The sequence below is a fragment of the Gorilla gorilla genome, chromosome 14, assembly GCF_029281585.2.
Source record: "Gorilla gorilla gorilla isolate KB3781 chromosome 14, NHGRI_mGorGor1-v2.1_pri, whole genome shotgun sequence".
Taxonomy (NCBI): domain Eukaryota; kingdom Metazoa; phylum Chordata; class Mammalia; order Primates; family Hominidae; genus Gorilla; species Gorilla gorilla.
The window spans coordinates 63,173,829-63,194,815 of record NC_073238.2 but is presented as its reverse complement, the minus strand read 5'-3'; the positions used below and the strand labels follow the sequence as shown (position 1 = coordinate 63,194,815).

Below are 20,987 nucleotides of genomic sequence, written 5' to 3'. Positions count from 1 at the left end.
TGTCATGTTTATATTTTAATAATTTTTCCTCTTTTCTTTTTCTCCCATTGTCATACACAGAATGAGTTAATGGTAGTTTCAAGTTTAAACATAGAATGTTATAGAAATTGTAGAACGTGAAAACAAGAAGACATACAAATGGATAACAAATATAGGAAAAAATGCTAAACATCACTAATCATTAGGAAAATGCAAATTAAAAGCACAGTGAGATATAATTTCACATTTGTTGGAATGGCTATTATAAAAAAGATGAAAGATGTTATCTTTTTATGAAACACTTACTTTTATTGACTTGCTAAGTGTTGGTGAGGATGTGGAGAAAAGGGAACACTTGTATGCTGTTGGTAGGAATGTACATTATAACAGCCCCTATGGAAATCTGTATGGAGGGTCCTCAAAAAACTAAAAGTAGAATTTTATATGATTTGGCCATCCCACTTCTGGGTATTCGCCCCAAAGATTTGAAATCAGTTTCTTGAAGAGAGGTCTGCACTCCAATGTTTATTGCAGCACTGTTCACAATAGCCAAGACACGGAATCAATCTATGAGTCCATGAACAGATGAATGAGTAAAGAAAATGTGGTATGTGTACACAATGGAATACTATTCAGTCTTTTAAAAAAGAAATATATTTTGTTATTTGTAACAACATGTGGCAACATAGATTGGAGAACATTATGCTAAGTGAAATAAGCCAGGCACAGAAAGACAAACACCACATGTTATCACTTCTATGTGGAATCTAAAATAGTCAAACTCAAATAAGCCAAAGAGTAGAGTGATGATTACAGAGGGAAGGGCGGGGGTGGTGGTGGTGGGAGAATGAGATGAGAGCCAAAGGATACAAAGCCTCATTTAGACAGGAGGAATAAGGTTTTTCTTTGAGCTCTATTGCATAGCATGGTGACCATCGTAAATAATAAATATATCGTGCATTTCAAAATCACTCAGAGTAAATGCCCAATGGTCTCACCACAAAAATGATAAGTATTTGAGGTAATGAATGTGTCAATTAGCTTGGTTTAACTATTACACATTGTATTCATAAATCATATCACTTTGCATCTCATAAATATATGCAACTATAATTTGTCAGTATATAATTTTATGTTTTTGTTTTTTAGTTCATAATTTTAAAAATTAAAAAAAAGAATATTAATACTCTTATAGGAAGAGAAAAGGGGCTCATTGAGAGATCTAGGACATGAAGCTGGGTGCAGTATCTGATGAGATTTGGGGTTGTTGTCTTTTTGAGAAGGGGGTGAGAAATTGTCTAATTTTAGGAGAGTTGATTGCATTTTGTTAGGCAGGAGCATTTAAAGTGTGAAGAAAAGTGTTAATGCTGGACATAAAAGGGGGTGGACTGTGGTGGGCATTCACCATCTGTACTGACCAGACAGTATTGCAGATTCCTCACACATTTTGGAGCACTTGCGGTACCTAATGTCCAGTGGCTGAAGCACAGCGTCTTCACCACACCAGTCCTGAGGCATGATGTGGGGACTTGCTCTTGGCTAAGTTCTCGAACTTGATTCTGTAGCCATTCATGATTCCAAATATTGTAAATATAATTTTAATGAAGTCATTTTCTACTTAAATCCACCATAGTTGTTTTCTGCTCTACATAACAAAGAATCCTAGCCAATCATCTCATTAAAACTATTACCTTCTGGCCATCCTCATAAAGGAAGAGGATTCCTTGGGTAGTAGATAGAAGAATTCCTATCACTGTAAAGAGATATCTTCCACTATATATTAATAAATTGACATTCTGATTCAAGCATCGATCTCTTGTAAGTTTTGTTAGCATGAACCCATCCCTGCCAAGACTAGTGCCCCCTGGTTACACTAATACAATTCAGTAACTTTTTAACAGCTACCTACGAGGTTCTGGCTTAGTGGTTATCATTGATCCTCCATCTCTTCCCTCCTCATCTCAAAAATCCTGCCATTGTCCACCTCAAGGACTTCATATGTCTACAGTATATTCACATGCATTTCCTCATTTATTTTCCTACAAAAAATGAGGTAGGCAGGCATTTTTGTCTTCAACCCAAAAATAAAAGAACTAAAGAGAGAAGATACAGTCAACCAGCTAGTAAGAAGTGAATGAGAAACCAAAACCCAGGTCTGTGGACTCCTAGACTAGCTAGCTTCAGAGTTCTCTGCCTCATTACCTAATCCAGAGGAACCACTTACACCGGGGATGCCTGTGTGTGAAGCCTGGTGCAATTGCGCCCATCAGCAAACACCTGTGGAAATCCTGGGAGAGACCCAAGTAGGCGAAATTCGTTTTTAGAATTGAGGGTTGAGGGTTTCTACGCTTTGTGTCTTCTGCTTGTTCGTGTTTGTGAACATTGTGTTTACTCTGGTGTCTGGTATCTTTAATTCTCGTTCTCATGTAACTTCAGGGCTGTCCTCCTCTTAGCCAGATTCAGACATATGTGAATGCAGTGTTCACACTGAGCCTATGTGTAATATGGGCGATTTAACTCTTTCCAGAACATGGGGTAGTGAGGCATACAGCCAGCTGGTTCAATGGGGTCTGTGTCAGCTGGTGAGAAAATTTTATTTGTTCACATATATAATGTATATTGCCAAGTAGATATTAGCAAGTTTTGCAGATCACTACAGGGACAAAATTCTCATGAAAATAAACATTTTATTGAAAGGCTCATTTTCTGAGAGGTACACAGAAAAGGGGCCTCAACCTTTTAGGCTGTTCATTTGTATGCTGTGCACATATGTGGTTTCATCTCTTTGAAGTCTGCTTTTTAATTCCTACTCTATGACTTTGTTCTGGGACCCAATTTGGTCTTCTAACCTGAAATTATCACTTACTTGACCTTTCCACCTCATCTGGAATTTACTGACAGACCCTACTGCTGATGGTGCCCTTTCAGAAACTTAGAAATCCAAAATATTTCTTTTCTTATTTTGCTCTTTTCACAGCAAGTAAAAATCATTTCCAGGGTTTTGTATATTGTTGATACTTCAAAACCAAAATAAATAGGCTTCTACAATGCCTGAACTGTTAGTCATCCACTAAAGAGGACAAATCAAGGAATTGTAGTAACTTTTAACCCTTGTCACTACCCTCACAATGGCAATGCTATGTATTCACTCATTCATTCATTCATTCATTGAATAAGCATATATTAATCTACCGTCAAGTACTCAATCTGATATAAATGGCATTAATTATGTTTAAAAAGTAGACAACATGACCCCTTCTAATCAGGAGCTTGGGTTGTGAGAGACAGCTAGAGTTTATACACAATATAATGTAATTATAGAAACATGTCCGTATGTGTCCAGAGAAATACAAATTGTCTGTGGATGCTGTTTTATTATTTATTAGGTACACACTTTTTTTAGAAAAATGTAGAATTTCCTTACTTAGCAGAATTCTTGAAAGTCTAGAATAGGCTCAATTCTCTGAGCTGCATGCTGATCACTGACAACACTTGTAGTTATTATGGCCGTGAATTCTCTGTCTACATGCCTGGGGATCCAAGACTTCCTTACTCAGCCGGTGATCTCTTCACATTCCTGCTAACTACTCTGTCTCTTTTCTCTTCAACTCGAATTAGTTGGGCAAACTTCCCAATGATGTGGCTGCAGATGACAGGAGAGAAAACCACAGAACCTCATCCCCATGAAATGCAGCAGAACCACATGGCTGTCTTGTTTCCAATCAGAGGGGAGTAATTTTATTTTTCCAAAAAGGAAAGGAATCATCTTTGTGAAGGAATGTACTAAAGATCTTTTTGATATCTTCTGGATGAACTGTTTTTCTCATTTACATTAAATATTAGCATTTCTCTTAGCAGCAAAAGTTACAACCTGCGTTTTAGATGAACTTGATTGAGGAACACACTCTATTAATTTGAAATCTCTGAAATCGACATGGGTGGAAGTGGAAAAACTGTGTATTCACATCTGAGGATTTTATACCACACACTTTAGGCAGAAAATTTACTAGCTTAAACAGAGCCTTAAAGAACCCTAGTATATTCTTCTCTAATATTATGGGTAATATATTACTTTTATTTATGACCTCATCAACCCATCTTTCCTCTCCTTAAAGTAAAAGTCAAACCATGGGGTATGTAAATGGCCTGCGGTTTACCACCTGAGTCTGTTTCTTTCCAAGGGTTGACTCATGTAGGAAGATTAAATTGTTTTAGACTTGGAATCTATGTTTTTCAAGTAAGAAAGTCTTCTGTTCATTTTTATAGTCTCCCTAAAAATGATGATCGAAGCCAGAAATCCTGGGCCTCTGCTACCAGATTTTCCATGCAGCTGTTAGAGGCTGTTATATACTACCTGGGAGAACCTCACAGCACATGCCTCAGTTCCAGCAAAGGTGAAGTCTGTCTGTCTGTCTGTCTGTCTATCTATCCATCCATCCATCCATCTCCATCTTTTCATTCTCCGCTCACTTACTTGCCAAGCATAGTGCTAGGCACAAAGATACATAGACGAAAACAGACATAATAGTGTCATGTGGGAGACAGTGGTTTAAGTAGACTAATTACAATATGGCATAGGTGTATGTTTTTGGTTATATCTTCACCATTATATTTCTAGTCCTGAGAGTGGTGCCTAGCACAGAACAGGCACTCAAATACTTATTGACCAAACTGAACGAATAAACCACAGAGACCAGCGTGGCTGAAGCAGAGTGAGTGAGAGAGAGAGCAGTGGATGAGGTCAACGAGATTTCAGAGTTGGGGCTGGGCAGGTGGGGTATGGACTGTGTGAGGCCCAGTGAGGACTGTGGCTTTTACTCTGAGAAAGATGGGAAGCCATAGGAAAGTTTGGGCAGGGAAGCGTCATGATCTGACTGAAATTTGAAAAGGATCCCCTGGCTGTGGTGAGGAGAGAGCCAGCAGGGGGTACAGGCAGAAGCAGCCAGAAGTTAGGAGGCTACTGCAATCACCCAGAGGGAGATGATGAGGCTTGGACCAGAGGTGGAGGAGGAGGCAGTGAGCAGTGGTCAAATCGGGACCATTATAAAGGTCTAGCCAATGGGATTTGCTGATGGGTTGTGCGTGGGTTGTGAAAGGCAGAGAAAGCATCAAGGATGACCCTAAGCTGTTTGGGATGGGAAGCCAGAGAAATGAGTCCCATCTTCTATCTACCAGCTAACTCCTCACTCTCTCGAGGTTTCTGTTCAAATGTCTCTTTATCAGAAAGGACTTCCTTGATTATGTGTATAGCAATCATTAGGGCTATTCATACACGTTTGGTTCTCTTGCCTCTCGGGCAAATAGTAGAATTGCTCTTCCATGTCCTGTTGAATGCAGGTGTGGCCATGTGACTCATTTTGGCTAAAGAAATGTGAGCAGATGTGATGTGCCATTTTCAGGTAAAACCTTTAACAGCTGGTGCATGCTTTGCTTCATTTTCTTTAGTCTCTGCTGGGGCAACTAGAAATGTTTGCTCAGGCTTATTTCTGGAGTGGGGCTAAGCCTCAGCTGACCTTCAGTGGTCATGAAGCATGAGCTAGAGGCAAATCTTTGTTGTTATAAACTACTTAGATTTTAGAGAATTGTTTGCTATTGCAACATAACCTAGTCTGTTCTGCTAATACAACATAGTTTACATAAATAAGATGGCTCCCTCATCCTCTTCCCCAGATTTCCATCCTCTTCATTTATGCCATTCCCTAACATCGTATATATTGTCTTTCTTTCATTTTTAGTCCCCTCCATTAGAATAAATACTCCATGAGGGAAGAGACTTAGCCTGATTTGTTCACTGCTATGTCTAGGACCTAGAACAGGGTCTAATTCATAGTGGGTGCAAAGGAAATACTTGTTCTATGATAAATGCCTGGGGACATCAGGGAACACTTTCACAGCAGGAAGCATTGATGCTATAGCCTGAAAGATGCATAGAACTTTTCCAGGGAGAGGAAACAGCTAGTGAAAAGACCTAGCATATCTCAGGGACTCTAAGAAGTTCAGCACCATTAGAAGATAGGATGAGTTAAGACAACTGTGGAAGAACTGGGGTTTGGGGAGATGGTGTAATGGGAGATGAGACCAGAGAGAAAGGTTGGATCCAGCTTATGAAGGACTTTCTATGCCCTACTAATGTGCTTGGGTTTTATTTTTGAGTGATAAAGAGCCTCAGAGTTTTAAAATCAGGAAGTGTCAAGATGAGTTTTGATTCTGCCTGAACAAATTACTTCCAGAGAACAATCTCTGCTCAACTAATATTCTTGTTTCTCTCTAGCTGCTGTAGCTCTGTCACCCTTCATCAAATCATTCATTCATTTTTTCCCCCGACAAATGTTTACTGCTTGCTATAAACAGTATACCATGTAGTGTGTGTGTGGGGAAAAAAAAAGCAAAAGACAGTCCTTGCCTTAGATGGATTTCTCTGATCTGCAGTTCAAAACTAACACACATAAAGGATAACTAATTACACAAGCCACGTGAACAAAATCCTGCTTTGGGGCCTCTCTTCTGTGCACTCTTTTTTTTCCTGTCAGCACAGATACCCCTGTTCCACAGCTGAACATCTGTAAAGTTCACTCACCATTTCAAACCATTTTTTCTAAAAGAAACCCTTCATTATCATTGTTATCTTTGTCATCACCATCATCAAAAAAACAGCAAAGGCTAACATTTATTATAGCACTCCACAGTTTACAAATCACTTCAATATATATTATCTCATTTAATCTTTTCAAGAACCAGATAAGTATAATCTTCACCTTTCAGATGAAAACAAAACTAAATAAAATGAAAACCAAAAAAAAAAAAAAAGTTCTGAGAAGTTGTAAATTATCCAAAGTCACATACTCAGAAAGGCCTGGAATCTGGATCACACAGAATAGAGGTAAGTAAGACATGGTCCATGCTCACTTGCAGATTTTCTACCCTGTAGTTTTCCACTCCATTTGTTTCTCCCGCAGGACAACTAATATTTTCTGAGTATCTGTAATGTTTCAGATACTGTCTTGGGACTGCAGACACAGTGGTTATACACACACACACACACACACACACACACACACACACACACACAGTCTCTGCTTTCTGGGAACTTAATAGTAGGCAGTAGAGCTTTTAGTCTAGTCTGTACCACAAGTGAGCCTTTCCTCTCCATTGTTTCATGGACAGAAGGGGTACCTGCCACAGTGACTCTACCTCTGCAGCCGCCCCTTCTTGAGCTGATGTGTTTTCTTCTGGTTGAGCACAAACATGTCGGGCTCAGTTATTCTTGCCCAGGTCCTGCAGTTAGCGTGCCTCACTAGCTGCTGGATAGTAGCCCTTCCTTGCTGGCAGGGGACATTAAGCTGACAACCTTCAGATGTCCTGACTGTTCCAGGCAACAGACAGAAGCTCCTCAGAAAGTCTGTGTTAATTCTCCCCGTCTTCAACACAGCTTCCTCTCTGTGGTCTTGGCAACCTCCAGGGCTAATATGCATCTAATTAAGGTGCTAAGCTCAGACAGGGACTAGAAGCACCACAGGCAGCCGATAGGCTTACTATTCACACTGGGCGCCCACCTGAATGCATGTGGCAGTTTTTACCTTACAAGTGCCTCCCTGTCAGGGCTCAATGCCTCATGTGTTCTCATTTGTAAACTCAATATGTCTTGTTCCTTAGTGTGCTTGTCCTCCTGCTCTTTCCATCTGGGCCTAGGCTTCCAGAGGGTGCTACATTCTGTAGCTGCCCAATCAACAATTCCTTGTCACTAACAGGGGTATTCTTTTTTTTTTTTTTTCCTACACAACATATAGATCATTTATTTTCCTTCTAGTCCTGAGTTCAGTACATAGATGGCTTCTCTTCACCCTTTGGGTTGACAATTTTCTCCAGGTTGCTGTTGATGATATGATAAAGCTCAGCATAGAAGGCCATCAGGTCCAGCACCATGGCCCTGAGCTCCCCATAGGCTGCCTCATCTCGCTCACGCACCAAGGCCCGGTAATCCATTATATGAGTCTCCTCGGAGGCCTTGGCCGCAGCATCCCCACATTCTGAGAATTACTTGGAAATGGTTGTCTGGAAAGCTTCCACTTTGGTCTTGACAGCATTCACCCTCTCCAGCACCTTCTCCTGGATTGCTACCCCAAAATCATTTCCATCTTCAATCTTGGGGATTAGGTGCTGGATCCATGTAATCACCAGAATGAATTTCTCTTTGAAAGTCCAGACTTCTGGCTTAACCAGGGCAAGCAGGGACAAGACTTTCTCATTCCCAGGGAGAAATCCACACACTTAGGGACTTCTTTCTTCTCCTACTTATCTGTTTCCATCTCATTATCCTTGGGTGGAGGGTCTGGGTTGAGGATATCCAGTGGGGCCCGGAGGGAAGTCAGGTTAGCCACATTGAGGGAGCCCTCTCGCAAGAGCTGATTCAGGTATGTGATTTTCTGTGGCAAGAATCTGTAGAGGAATTCCTCAGCCTCCTGGAAAAGGAAGGAAGACCTCCACCTGTTTGCGGGCTTCCCCGCTCAGGCGCACCCTACATGGCTTGGCCGTGCTGCTTCAGTTGCTAGATCTCTGGTCTCTAACAGGGGTATTCTTGATACCCCTGGAAATGTCTGCCAGTGACAACACATCCTTCTGACTCTAATTTGCAAGGAGCTCACTGCTCTGGTACTAGGATACTATAATATTTGTATTCATCAGGGTTCTCCAGAAAAACAGAACCAATAAGATATATATCTATAGATATACAGATAGATAAATAGACATAAATATAAGAGGAGATTTATCATAGGAATAGGCTCACAAAGTTATGGAGGCAGAGAATTCCTACAATCTATTGTCTGCAAGCTAGAGAACAAGGAAAGCCAGTGTGTAATTCAGTCTGGGTTCAAAGGCCTGAGAACCAGTGGGAAGTGGGGTGATGACGTAAGTCCTAACCTGAATCCAAAAACTCGAGAACCAGGAGCACTGACAGGAGAAGATGGATGTCTCAGCTCAAGCAGAGGGTGATTTTTTCCTCCTTCCACCTTTCTGATGATTCAGGCCCTCAGTGGTTTGGATCTGCTTTACTTGGTTCATCAGTTCAAATATGAAACTCTTCTGGAAATACCCTCACACATATACCCAGAAATAATGTTTACCAGCTCTCTGGGCATCCTTTGGCTCAGTCAAGTTAATACCTAAAATTAATCGTCAAACTATGTAAACTCAAAATAGGAACACAAAATGTCTAACTATGAACTGGGATTTTGATTCAGAAAGGTCAAATTCACAATGACCAAGTAGGCGTGAATTCCCAGATTGCAGTGGATCTGTCCTAGTGACCTTAAATGATAGTAGCAGAGTAGACCTGTGGGTAATGGGGGGATCCATGAGTATCCTTGAGGGGAGGCAGTCTCATAGTGATCCCAGCTCATACCATCTCACTAGTTGATCTACTTAATGATTCTTGGGTGGCGTTTGAAGCTAGTAATTGGGAACTCAGCTGGATAGCACTGGATATCTCCTGACAGGGAAGGTGACATAGGTATCTGTGGGGTTCAGACCATGCTTCTGCATAGAGCTCTGCTCCAAATATGCCCTCCCACCACCCATCCATGGCCTTTGGCAGTGGGGTTAACGTTGAGCACCTGAAAACCTTCCATCTCGAAGTTCTAACAGCCTGATCGTTCCCTGGTGCAGGGGTGAGGAGTGGGAGGGAAGAATCAAGCTACCCTCAACAGAAGCAAAATGACTTCAGATGTGAAGAACAAGATGGAAACAGGTAGTTGGTAACATAAATTTTTGTCTTAAAAAAGAAATCGAACTCAAACCATTGGCGTCAAAAGTAGTGGAAGATGAAGATCATAAGAAAGAAAAAGTGTGCGTGTTTCTTTTTTTTTTTTTTTTCTGTGCTTCTGATTATAAAAATCAGAGGAGAAACATCACGAAAAGGGCAGGACAGAAAGCCTTAGTCTCTTCTTCTCCCATGGGACACAAAATTAGCAACAACAATCAGACCAAATGCCTCTGTAAGAAAACCAAAAGTCAGTTAAAAGGTTCTTATACTGATCATGAAGCCAACCACATTGAAGCCCAGTAGAAAAACCTGTGACATTCTCCATTCTTTCTCACCAGAACATCCCTCCCACTCCAACATGTGATTGGGAGGAAACCCTCAACTCTTGTCTTCTCCTTGAGGTGAGAAAGGAGTGGAAGGGGTATCAGACCTCCTGATTTTTAGAGATGCTGCCCAAGGGACTCTTGTGTGCCTGAGACTGCACTGACTGGAATAGGGCACCTAATGATCGCCAAGAACAATGATCAACTATGCACCAGAGTCAGTAGTACCAAAGATAGACACTGGGTGGAGCTCCAGTACCACTATTTACTATAGCACCAGAGAGGCTGCAGTATCACAGACAAACACCAGGGAGAGTTCCTGAATAGATGTTGGGAAACCTCTTCAAACAGATTACACCCACAAGCCGAGGAAAGACTTATACCCAGAAAATGCTTGAGAAGTTTCCAGAATTTCTAGCCTGGCTGACTGGAGAAATTCCTGTATGTATAAAACCAGATCATAGGAGAGTTGGCTGATTCTTAAAATGCTGAAACCGCAGCAACAAAACAACAAAACATGCAAAGACAGAGAACCATGACACTTTTAAAGGAACAAGTTAAATCTCCAGAAACTGACTTTAAAGAAACAGAGATATGTAAATTGCCAGACAATTCAAAATTACTATCTTCAGGATGCTCAATGAATAAAAAGAGAGCACGGACTGACAACTAAACAAACTTAGAAAAGAAATGCATGAACAATGTGAAAATATCAATAAAGAGAATTTATGAAGAAGAATAAAACAGAAATCCTGGAATACAATAATTGAATTGAAAAATTTACTAGATGGTCTCAACAGCAGGCTTGACTAGGCAGAAGAAACAATCAACAAACTTGAAGATAGAAAACTTTTAAAAGGCAGAACAACAACAACAACAACAAAAGAACAATGAAGAGAGTCTAAGAGATTTCTGAGACACCATCAGGTAGAATAACATGTGCATTACGGGAGTTCCAAAAGGATAAGAAAAAGAAAAAGGGGTAGAGAATCTATTTGAAAAAATGGTGGCCCCCTGTTTTCCAAATCTATTAGAGAAATGAATGTGCAAATTCAAGAAGCTCAAAGAACTCCAAACAGAATAAATCTACACTGACATTCATCACAATCAAATTTTCAAAAGTCACAGATAAAGACAGAATTTTGAAAGCATCAGGAGAAAAGTACTCATGATGTACGAGGGAGCACCAATATTATCAGCAGATTTCCAAGCGGAAACCTTGCAAACTAGAAGAGAGTGGGGTAATATATTCAACGTACCAAAAGAAAAAAACCCTGCCAACTAAAAATACTGTGTCTGACAAAGCTGTCCTTCAAAACTGAAGGAGAAATAAAGACCTTCTCAGATAAACAAAAGCTGAGGGAATCCGTAACCACTTGCCTTACCCTATAAAAAATGCAAAAGGAAGTCCTACAAATTGATACAAAAGAGTGATAAACAGCTGCAAAAAGCCCTATGAAAATGTTAAATTCCCTGGTAATGGTAAATATATAGAGATATATAGAATCCCATAGTATTATTATACAGTTGAGTAAATCACTTATAAATCTGGTGTGAAAGCAAACTAAATATAGCCTGAGAAGGACTCTGTACTTTTACATTTGAGTCCTTGTGGATGAACTATAACCTAGCTTAATAGACAGACACAATTGTAAACCTAAGTTAGTGGTATGCAGTTGTAATGATAGTTAAGTCTTGGCCAATCCCAGTGGCCATACTTCAGCCATTCATATACTACTGAGTGTTCAAACTGTGTTCAAATAAGGCATACGCTGAGCTGTAACAAATCCAGCCACTCTGTACCTCACTGCCGATTTCTGTACATCATTTCCTTTTTTTTTTTTGTCTATAAATCTTCTTCCACCACATGGCTGCACTGGAGTCTCTGTGAATCTGCTATGATTCTGAAAGCTGCCCAATTCATGAATTGTTCATTGCTCAATTAAACTCCTTCAAATTTAATTTGGCTGAAGTTTTTATCACTGGTATAGAATAATTTTTAGCAAGCAAAAATATAATTATAAATATGTTAATGGATATATAATATAAAAAGGTATTTTGTGTCATCCACAACATAAAAGGGGACAGAAATGTAATGCAGTAATTTTTTTTACATGATCATATATGCAAATGAGTTTATCAATGTAAAATAGATTGTTATAACTTTAAGATGGTTTATGTAATTGCATTTGTAACCACAAAGAAAATATTTATAGAGTATACACAAAAGGTAATGAGAAGGGACTCAAACATGACACTACAGTGTGAAAGGAAAATAAATCTTAAGACCCCAAAAATCACCAAGCCAAGGGAAAAGTCAAGCTGGGAATTATGTCAGGCAAACCTGCCTCCTATTTTATTTCTAAATAAGATAGCTACAAAGGTAAGAAGCTACATACCTCTCTCACAATTTGCCCATAAGGAAATTCCTTATGGACAAAGGACAGAACTCAAAGTCATCCCTCCAAGGCTGCATCCCTGAGGCAAATGCATATCCGATTGCTTCTTCTGCCCTATTGTTTATGTAAAAATGCAGATTCACTGAGCCAGACTAAATTGGATATTCAGTGGAAGGCTGATCAAGGACTCAAAAGAATGCAACCTTTTGTCTCTTATCTACATGTGACCTAGAAGCTCCCACTTCTAGTTGTTCTGCCCTAGTGGAATGAACCAATGTACATCTTATACATATTGATTGATGTCTCATGTCTCCCTGAAATGTATAAAAGCAAGCTGTACACTGAACGCCTTGGGCACATGTCGTTAGGACCTCCTGAGGCTGTGTCACAGGCACATCCTTAACCTTGGCAAAATAAACTTTCTAAATTGACTGAGACCTGTCTCAGATATTTTGGGTTAACAATAACAACAAATCAACAAAATGCAAAGGAAATAAGCAAGAGATGAAAAGAAGTACAAAAAAGCTATAAGACAGACAGAAAATGATTTAACAAAATGGTAATAGTATATCCTTCCCTATCAGTAATTACTTTAAATGTAAGCAGATTAAATGCACCAATTAAAAGACATTGATAGGCTTAATGGATAAAAAACAAGATCCCACCATATGCTGTCTTCAAGAGACTCACTTTAGATCTAAGAACACACATAGGCTAAAAGAGTGGGAAAATATATTCCATATAATGAGAACCTAGAGAGAGCAGAGGTGGCCATACTTACACTAGACAAAATAGACTTTAAGAAAAAACTCACAAGAGATGAAGAAGGACATTATATAAAGATTAAAGGGCCGACTCACCAGTAAGATATAACAATTATTAATGTATAGCCACCTAGCAGCAGAGAACCCATATGAAGCAAACATCCGCAGAAATAAAGACATAAAATTATACAAAGTATTTTTCTCTTACCACAATGAAATAAAATTAATCAATAGCAGAAGGAAAACAGAAAAATCTATAAATGTGGAAATTTGGCAATACACTGTCAAACAACCAATAGATCAAAGAAGAAATCAGAAGAGAATTTAGAAAATATCTGGAGCCAAATAAAAATGAAAATACAACATGCCAAAACTTATAGGATGCAGGAAAAGCTCTACTAAGAAGGGAGTTTATAGTGATAAATGTTTACATTAAAAAAAGGGTTCAAGTTAATAACCTAAACTTCCACCTCATGAAACTAGAAAAAGAACAAACTAAACCTAAGTTAGAAGAAAGGAGATAATTAGATTAAAGTAGAGATAAATGAGATAGAAAATAGCAAAACAGTAGAAAAACCAATGAAACTGAGTTTTTTTAAGATCAACAAAATTGACAAATGATTAGTTGACTAAGAAAAAAGAAAAGACTCAAATAGATACAACTAGAAACGAAAGAGAAAGCATTACAACTGATATCACAAAAGTTAAAAGGATTACAAGACTACTATGAACAATTACACCCAATAAGTTGTATAACCTAGCAGAAATGGATAAATTGCTAGACACAACCTACCAAGACTGAATCCTGAAGAAATAAAATATCTGGACAGGCTTATAACTAGTAAGGAGATTGAAGCACTAGTCAAAAACCTCCAAACCTCCAAACAAACAAACAAACCCAGGACTAATGGCTTCACTGAAGAATTCTACCATACATTCTTTAAAACTTATCAATCCTTCTCAAACTCTTCTAAAGAACTGAAGAGGAGGTAACACTTCCAAACTCATTATATTAGACTAGTATTACTGTGACACTGTGGACAAAGATATTAAAAACAAGAAAAGAAAATTACAGACTAACATTCTTGATGAATATCAGTGCAAAAATCCTCAACAAAATACCAGTAAACTGAATTCAACAGCACATTAAAAGGGTCATGCACCATGACTAAGTGGCACTTATACCTGGAATGCAAGGATGGTTCACCATATAAAAATCAATCAATGAAATATACCACATTAACAAATTGAAGGACAAAATCACATTATCATCTCAATCAATTCAGAAAAAGCATTTGACAAAATTCAATGCCCTTTTATGATAATAACACTGAATAAACTAGGAAGAGAAGAAAACTACCTTCAATATATATAATAAACAATATAATAAAATCCATATATGAAAAGCCCACAGCTAACATCATACTCCCATCCAAGTACTAACCAGGCCTGACCCTTCTTAGCTTCTGAGATCAGATGAGATTGGGCGTGTTCAGGGTGGTATGGCTGTAGACCATCATACTCAATAGGAAAAGACTGAAGGCTTTTCATCTAAGATAAAGAATAAGACAAGGATACCCACTCTCACCATTACTATTCAACATAATACTGGGAGTTCTAGTCAGAGCAATTAGACAAAAATTAAATTAAACTGAAGGCATACAAATTGGAAAGGAAGAAGTCACGTGATCTCTATTCACAGATGATATAATTTTATCTGTAGAAATCCCAAAAGATTCCACCAAAAAACTGCTAGGGCTAATAAACAATTTCAAGAAAGTGGCAGGATACAAAGCTGATGCACAAAAATCAGTTGCATTTCTAGATACATTTTTAAATAACTTAAATGAAGTATGAAAACAATTCACTTATAATAGCACCAAATAGATGCTTCTTTCATGGGGCTGTCTTTCAACAGGTTAGATAGAGGAGTAGCACCCTGGGGAGGATAACAGAAATGTCAGAGTTCATAAAAGTTCAAGATCTTTTGCATGGCTTCTTTCTCCTGTGTGCTTATACCATTGCAGTTTCAGATTATAGTTGACTTCATAGAGAAAGAAGTTATATAAAAATCCATGTGATTCACAATTCTATCATTTTCCTTTAACCTGATTTTATTTGGAAATTTGGCCAAAGTATTTATTGCCTGAATTATTATTGTGTGTATTGAGAGCTCAGCATGCAGCCCAACCCATTTCTATGATAGCAAGGGGAGGGTAGAAAGCTAAAACTGACATTTCCAGACTTCCTTGTAGTTAGGCTTCTGGATATGGGTTAGAGTCTGCCAATCAGATATGCTCATGGTAGAATGAGGTTTGAAACTGAACCAGGAGGAAGAGAGGGAGAAAAGGAGGAGGTAAGCATTCATTTTGCATTACAAATAAGGCTCAACTTCCCTTTGCCCACTCCCTGCAATCCTGGTCCATTTCCCACCCCAACGATGAAGGTAACCACTGCTATTAGATTGGTCTGTATCCTTCCATTCTCTTTCCATCAATTTTGCAAATATACATATATGCATATATGCTAATGTTTTAAGGTGTGGATTTTGTGTAGCATTTTATTGTATCATACTACCATCTGCTACCTCTACAGCAACATTATGTCTTTGAGAACTTGACAGGTATGCACTATTCCATAGCATGGATACAGTATCACTTTTTAAAGTGATTTTCCTTTGGAAGGACATAAACCTAAAAATTGTTTCCAGTTTTCTGCTATCACAAACAATTTTGTACACATGTGCAAGAATTTTTCTTGAGCTAACACTAAGAAGTAGAATTTTTGAGTTGTAGGGTATGCACATTTAAATTTTCATAGATGCTGACAATGTCTTTTAAAAGGGCTGTCACAGTTAACACCCCCACTATTTTTACTGTCTTTTGGTGTTAGTAGAGAAGCTTAAATTTTGGTGTCAGTCTAAGACTGCAAGAGTCATTTACAAGCAGTGGGACTAAGAGAAGTCATTTAACCTCCCTAAACCCCTGCTTCTTTATACTCAAAATGAGGATAAGTGTCTATGTCATGGAGTTCTTGCAGGGAATCAAGCTGAGGCCAGTAATACTTAGCACAGTCCCTGGCACATAGTAAGTGCTGATGAAAGGTGACTCCTACTCCTCCTCACCTTCCTTCTCTAAAATCTAAGTTTATCTATAAATGGGGCTATTCTATTATAATCTTTGCTAGGTTGAGATCACTTTGTTATTATTACTGTAGGATGTTTCTCCTTTTGAGAGGTGCTGACACATTCTGGGCTGCATTTCTAAACTGGTCCTCTGAAAGAAACTTACCATGACATGGATTCCTATCTAATGAAACCACTTAATACTTTTAATTTAATGATGACACTGAATATGTGCATGGGCCATACTCAAATTTTTCCTGAAAGAACCACTTCCCTGTGCACTTAAGGATACTTACACTCTTCAAAAGTTTTGCATATGAGAGACTAAAATTAAGTTAATATCTTCAGAATGGCAATTTCCAAATGAAGTGATTTGTGCTCGTTAGCATGTTCTATTTAAGGCAAATGAATATATTGTTCTCTTTTACAGGAAGCTTTTAAGGTAACTCAGCTTATCGTGGAGTGGAGAGAGAATGTGATTGGGAGTCAAAGAGATCCAGGTTTGACTTTCAGCCCTGTCTCTTATTACCTAAGGGTCTTATTAAGATCCTTACTACTTCTGAGTCCCAATACTCATATTTATATTTATCTTGGAAGGTCGTTGAGAAGATTTAATGAGATAATATGCGCAAGTGCTGGACACATGGGGCATCCTTAAGAAATGCTGATTCCTGTCTATCCCCCCAGTGTTATTTACATAGGCTTCTGAATTCACCATCTATTGATTGAGTACAAGCTATGTGCCATCAGGAACTTCTATAGGCTGTGAGAGAGGGGCAAATAAGAGAGACAGTCTCACCTTAAGGGGTTTTTAGTCTAGTGAGAAAGCTAGGCCATGGCTAAGTGACCTCAAGAGAACAATAAACACAATAACATTATGTCCAGGGCTCACATCTCCCGATATGAGAAGTCAGAGGAACCTTCACAGAAGTATCTCTTGAGCTGGACCTTGAAGGATGAGGATGAGTTCACCAGGCAGGGAAGAAGAGCAGGTGGAAAAGCAAAGATAGAAAGAGCTGGGAGTGTTCTAACACTGGTGAGCATTTCTCTTTCATCTCTAAAATGTTTGGCCCGACCTTCTTACAGTCTCTCCTGTGGCTGACATCTCCTGTGGTTCAAATGGACATTGGACTCACTAAAGAAGGGCACTGGACTCACTAAAGAAATCAAGAATTATTAATGTTCATTGCAGACTGGAACTTGGAACGCTGTAAATAAGCCCAGCTCTACAAATCTGACTGGAAAATGCTTAGTTCATGTTTGCTCTTTGTTACTTTTTCAAGGGAGGACTGAGGAAATCACAATGGTGGTTTCTGGCTGGAAACAGGTCCTATCTGTCACTATTGATCCTAAACAATTTGTCTCTCTGGAATCAGATTAAAATAGGTCCTATCTGTCACTATTGACCCTAAACGATTTGTCTCTCCGGAATCAGATTATTTAACCTCATCTCTAAAAGTTGCACTCAGGTGCTGGGTTAGGTGGATACTGCTAATAACAGCAGATGATCAATGATTCTTCCAGCAAACAGAGGAGTAAGTCACCTAGTGGGCAGAAAAGCCTGTTCCTCTGTGCCCATTTAATAAAAAAAATTATCCAGAGCACAAATCAATTTGTCATTAAAAGTAGCCATTCTCAGATATAGTTCTTACATCTTTTGTACTATTTTATAAACTACAGGCATCTGCCAGCAGCTGCTGGAACAGGAAAGTTTATATCCAGGCAGAGGGGAAAAAACATGGTAGAAAATGAGCAGGCTGAAACCAATATGAAGAAATGCCAGAAGAAAAAATGCACAATCAACTTTTGTTGTGTATTTTAAAAGAAACTCTCCGGTCCAGTTGTAGCCGAGAATGACTTATCCCATCCACAGAAGCACCAAAGGGAATGGGGCAGGAAGGATGAACAGAAACAAGATTCTGTTTTACATAATTCTTATTTTCATGCAAAAAGGTATTCAAATAGCACATGAAATTGGCCAGCAATGTACCTCACTATTTACCTCACTATTTACAATGTCAGACAAAATGCAGGAGAGTTTGCTAGATAAGAATTATGACAGCTGGTCAATTAAAAGACTGTCATAGATGATATCCTACCATCCAGAACACCACAGTGTAAGGTTCTTGTATCGGTTTGAACCCCAAGAGCGCGCCAAAAGATAACACGAGGCGGTGTGGAGTAACATGCTGTTTTAATGAGCGCCTGGGTGCAGGGGGGCTGACTAGGCCTCAGCCCCAAGTGAGGACAGGGCAAAGGCTTTAGAGTCTCCTGTAAACAGGAAGTGTCCTAGTCTGAAGTAACTGCTACATTGTACCCGGATGGCCTCTTTTTCGATCTTCAGGTGTACGTGTCTTTCCGCCTGGGTAAGTGTCTTCCAGTGGCTCTTTTCCTGCTTCTGCTATCTTGCTGGGGCACGCTACTGGCAAAAGTAGCCTTGCGGCTTGGGACTGGGCCTGAGAAAGGAGGAGTTATTTATCTCTTTAAGCTTTCAGGCTCGGGGGAAAATCTTACACACAGAAGTGTCAAAGTCCCTTTGGGAAGGGTGATGCATAAGGATCTACCGGTTGCAACAGAGACCTGCTCAAATGACTTCCAAAAACGGGGAAAGGACTATCAGTGATTTTCAAACTTGGTGACACATTGACCTCACCTGAGGAGTTTCTTAAAAAACTACTGAGATCCAGTTGTCACCCCAGAGATTCTGAATTAATCAGTCTGGAATGTGACTTGGAAATCAAGACTTTTGAAAACATTCTAATGCCCAGCAAAGTTTAGCCACTGATAGAGATATATAGCAATTAGAACTGGAACAGAAAGATGCCAGGAAGCAAGACGATCAGGGCTGCTGCATTGCACTGCTTCACGACGCGCCGGTCACAGGTGTCCTATGTGAATGGCGCCCCCCTGCAGCACAACTCCAGATATGCAATCCTGTGGCGCTGTCGATGACTGCTATTTTCTCCAACTCCTTCCATTGGGGGAACTCACAGATTGTTACTTAAATTTTAAATGCTGCCTTGTACCCTTTCATTATAGCTACGTTCCTAACCATCCAAGTGTCTTGAGTTCCCAAGTTCAAATTCTTGAGAGAAGAATTTAATAGATCTAGCTCATCTTTTTGAGAGATATGAAAAAAATCATCTGTAGTTGATTATGAATGGGTATACCTGAGGTTGGTGGCCACTGGTGGGGGCACTGATGGTCTTGACCATGGAGGGATAAGAGCTCTCAGCATGGTATATCCCCTCAGGAAGTGTGAGTAGGAAGGTGATATGGTTTGGATTTGTGTCCCTGCCCAAATCTCATGTTGAATTGTAATCCCCAGTGTTGGGGGAAGGGCCTGGTAGAAGGTGATTGGATCATAGGGGCAGACATCCCCCTTGCTGTTTTCATGATAGTGAGTGAGTTCTCATGAGATGTGGTTGTATAAAAGTGTATGACCCCTACCCCAACTCACTCTCTTTTCCTCCTGCTCTAGCCTTGTAAGAAGTGCCTGCCTCCTCTTTGCCTTCTGCCATGATTGTAAGCTTCCTGAGTCCTCCCCAGTCATGCCTCCTGTACACCCTGCAAAACTGTCAGCCAATTAAACCTCTTTTCTTTAAAAATTATCCAGTCTCAGGTATTTCTTTATAGCAGTACAAGAACAAACTGATACAGAAGGTGATGACTGACATCTTAAACACAGTGAGTTTGGCAAGAGGCTGACCAAATTCATTAACAGAAGTGATCATAGAATTAATTGTCCAAATCAGGACATTTATGATAGTGAGAAGTGGGCTATTAATAAGAGCATTAGGACAGTAGGTGCAAACTGGAAGAGTCCCAGGCCAAGCGGCACATATGGCCACCCTGGACCAGCAAATTTTGATAGAAAAAGAGAGAAAAGGGCCTAGGTGAATTTCAAAACCTGATGACATGAAAATTAATCACATGTTATAGATATGGAGAGAAGAACCATAGTGAAGGTGGCTTTGAAGAAATGCACTCAGGCAACTTCTCCTACAGAGGATAGAAGTCCGTGGAGACGAGAGTCCCCTTGTCCTGGCAGTTCTACATATGCAAATTGCCAGCCTAAGACAAGTGTATTTGTTTCCTAGGGTTTCTATAAAAAATTACCACAAACTTAGTGGCTTAAAACAACAGAAATTTATTCTATCACAGTTCTGGAAGCTAGAAGTCCAAAAATCAAAGTGTCCTTCAGGCCACACTCTCTCCAGAGGCCCTGGTGGAGAAACTTTCCTTCCATCTCTTGCATCTTTTGGAGGCTGCAGGCGTTCCTTGGGACATGGCTGCATAACTATAACATCTGTCTCCATTTTCATACAGAATTCATCTCTTCTCATCCATGTCTTAACCTCTTCTGTCTCTTATAGGACATTCATCATTGGATTTAGGGTTCATCTGGTTAATTCCATATGATCTCATCTTAATTACTTAATTACCTCTGCAAAGACCCTTTTTTCCAAAGGTCATATTCACAGGTTTTGGGTGGACATATCTTTTGGTGAACAATATTCAACCCACTATAATAGGTAACAATCTTAGAGCCAGCTTCACTTAGAACAATATGACCTGAAGAAGAGGGGGTGCTGAAGAATCCACTTTCAGATCCTATGTGTTAGACTGTATGTTACA

General features: G+C 39.5%; 1 pseudogene; it reads right to left on the bottom strand.

Annotated features, from left to right (window-relative positions):
- Positions 1-7,759: 7,759 nt before the first annotated feature.
- On the bottom strand, positions 7,760-19,870 carry LOC101138044 (proteasome activator complex subunit 2-like; annotated as a pseudogene).
- Positions 19,871-20,987: the final 1,117 nt, after the last annotated feature.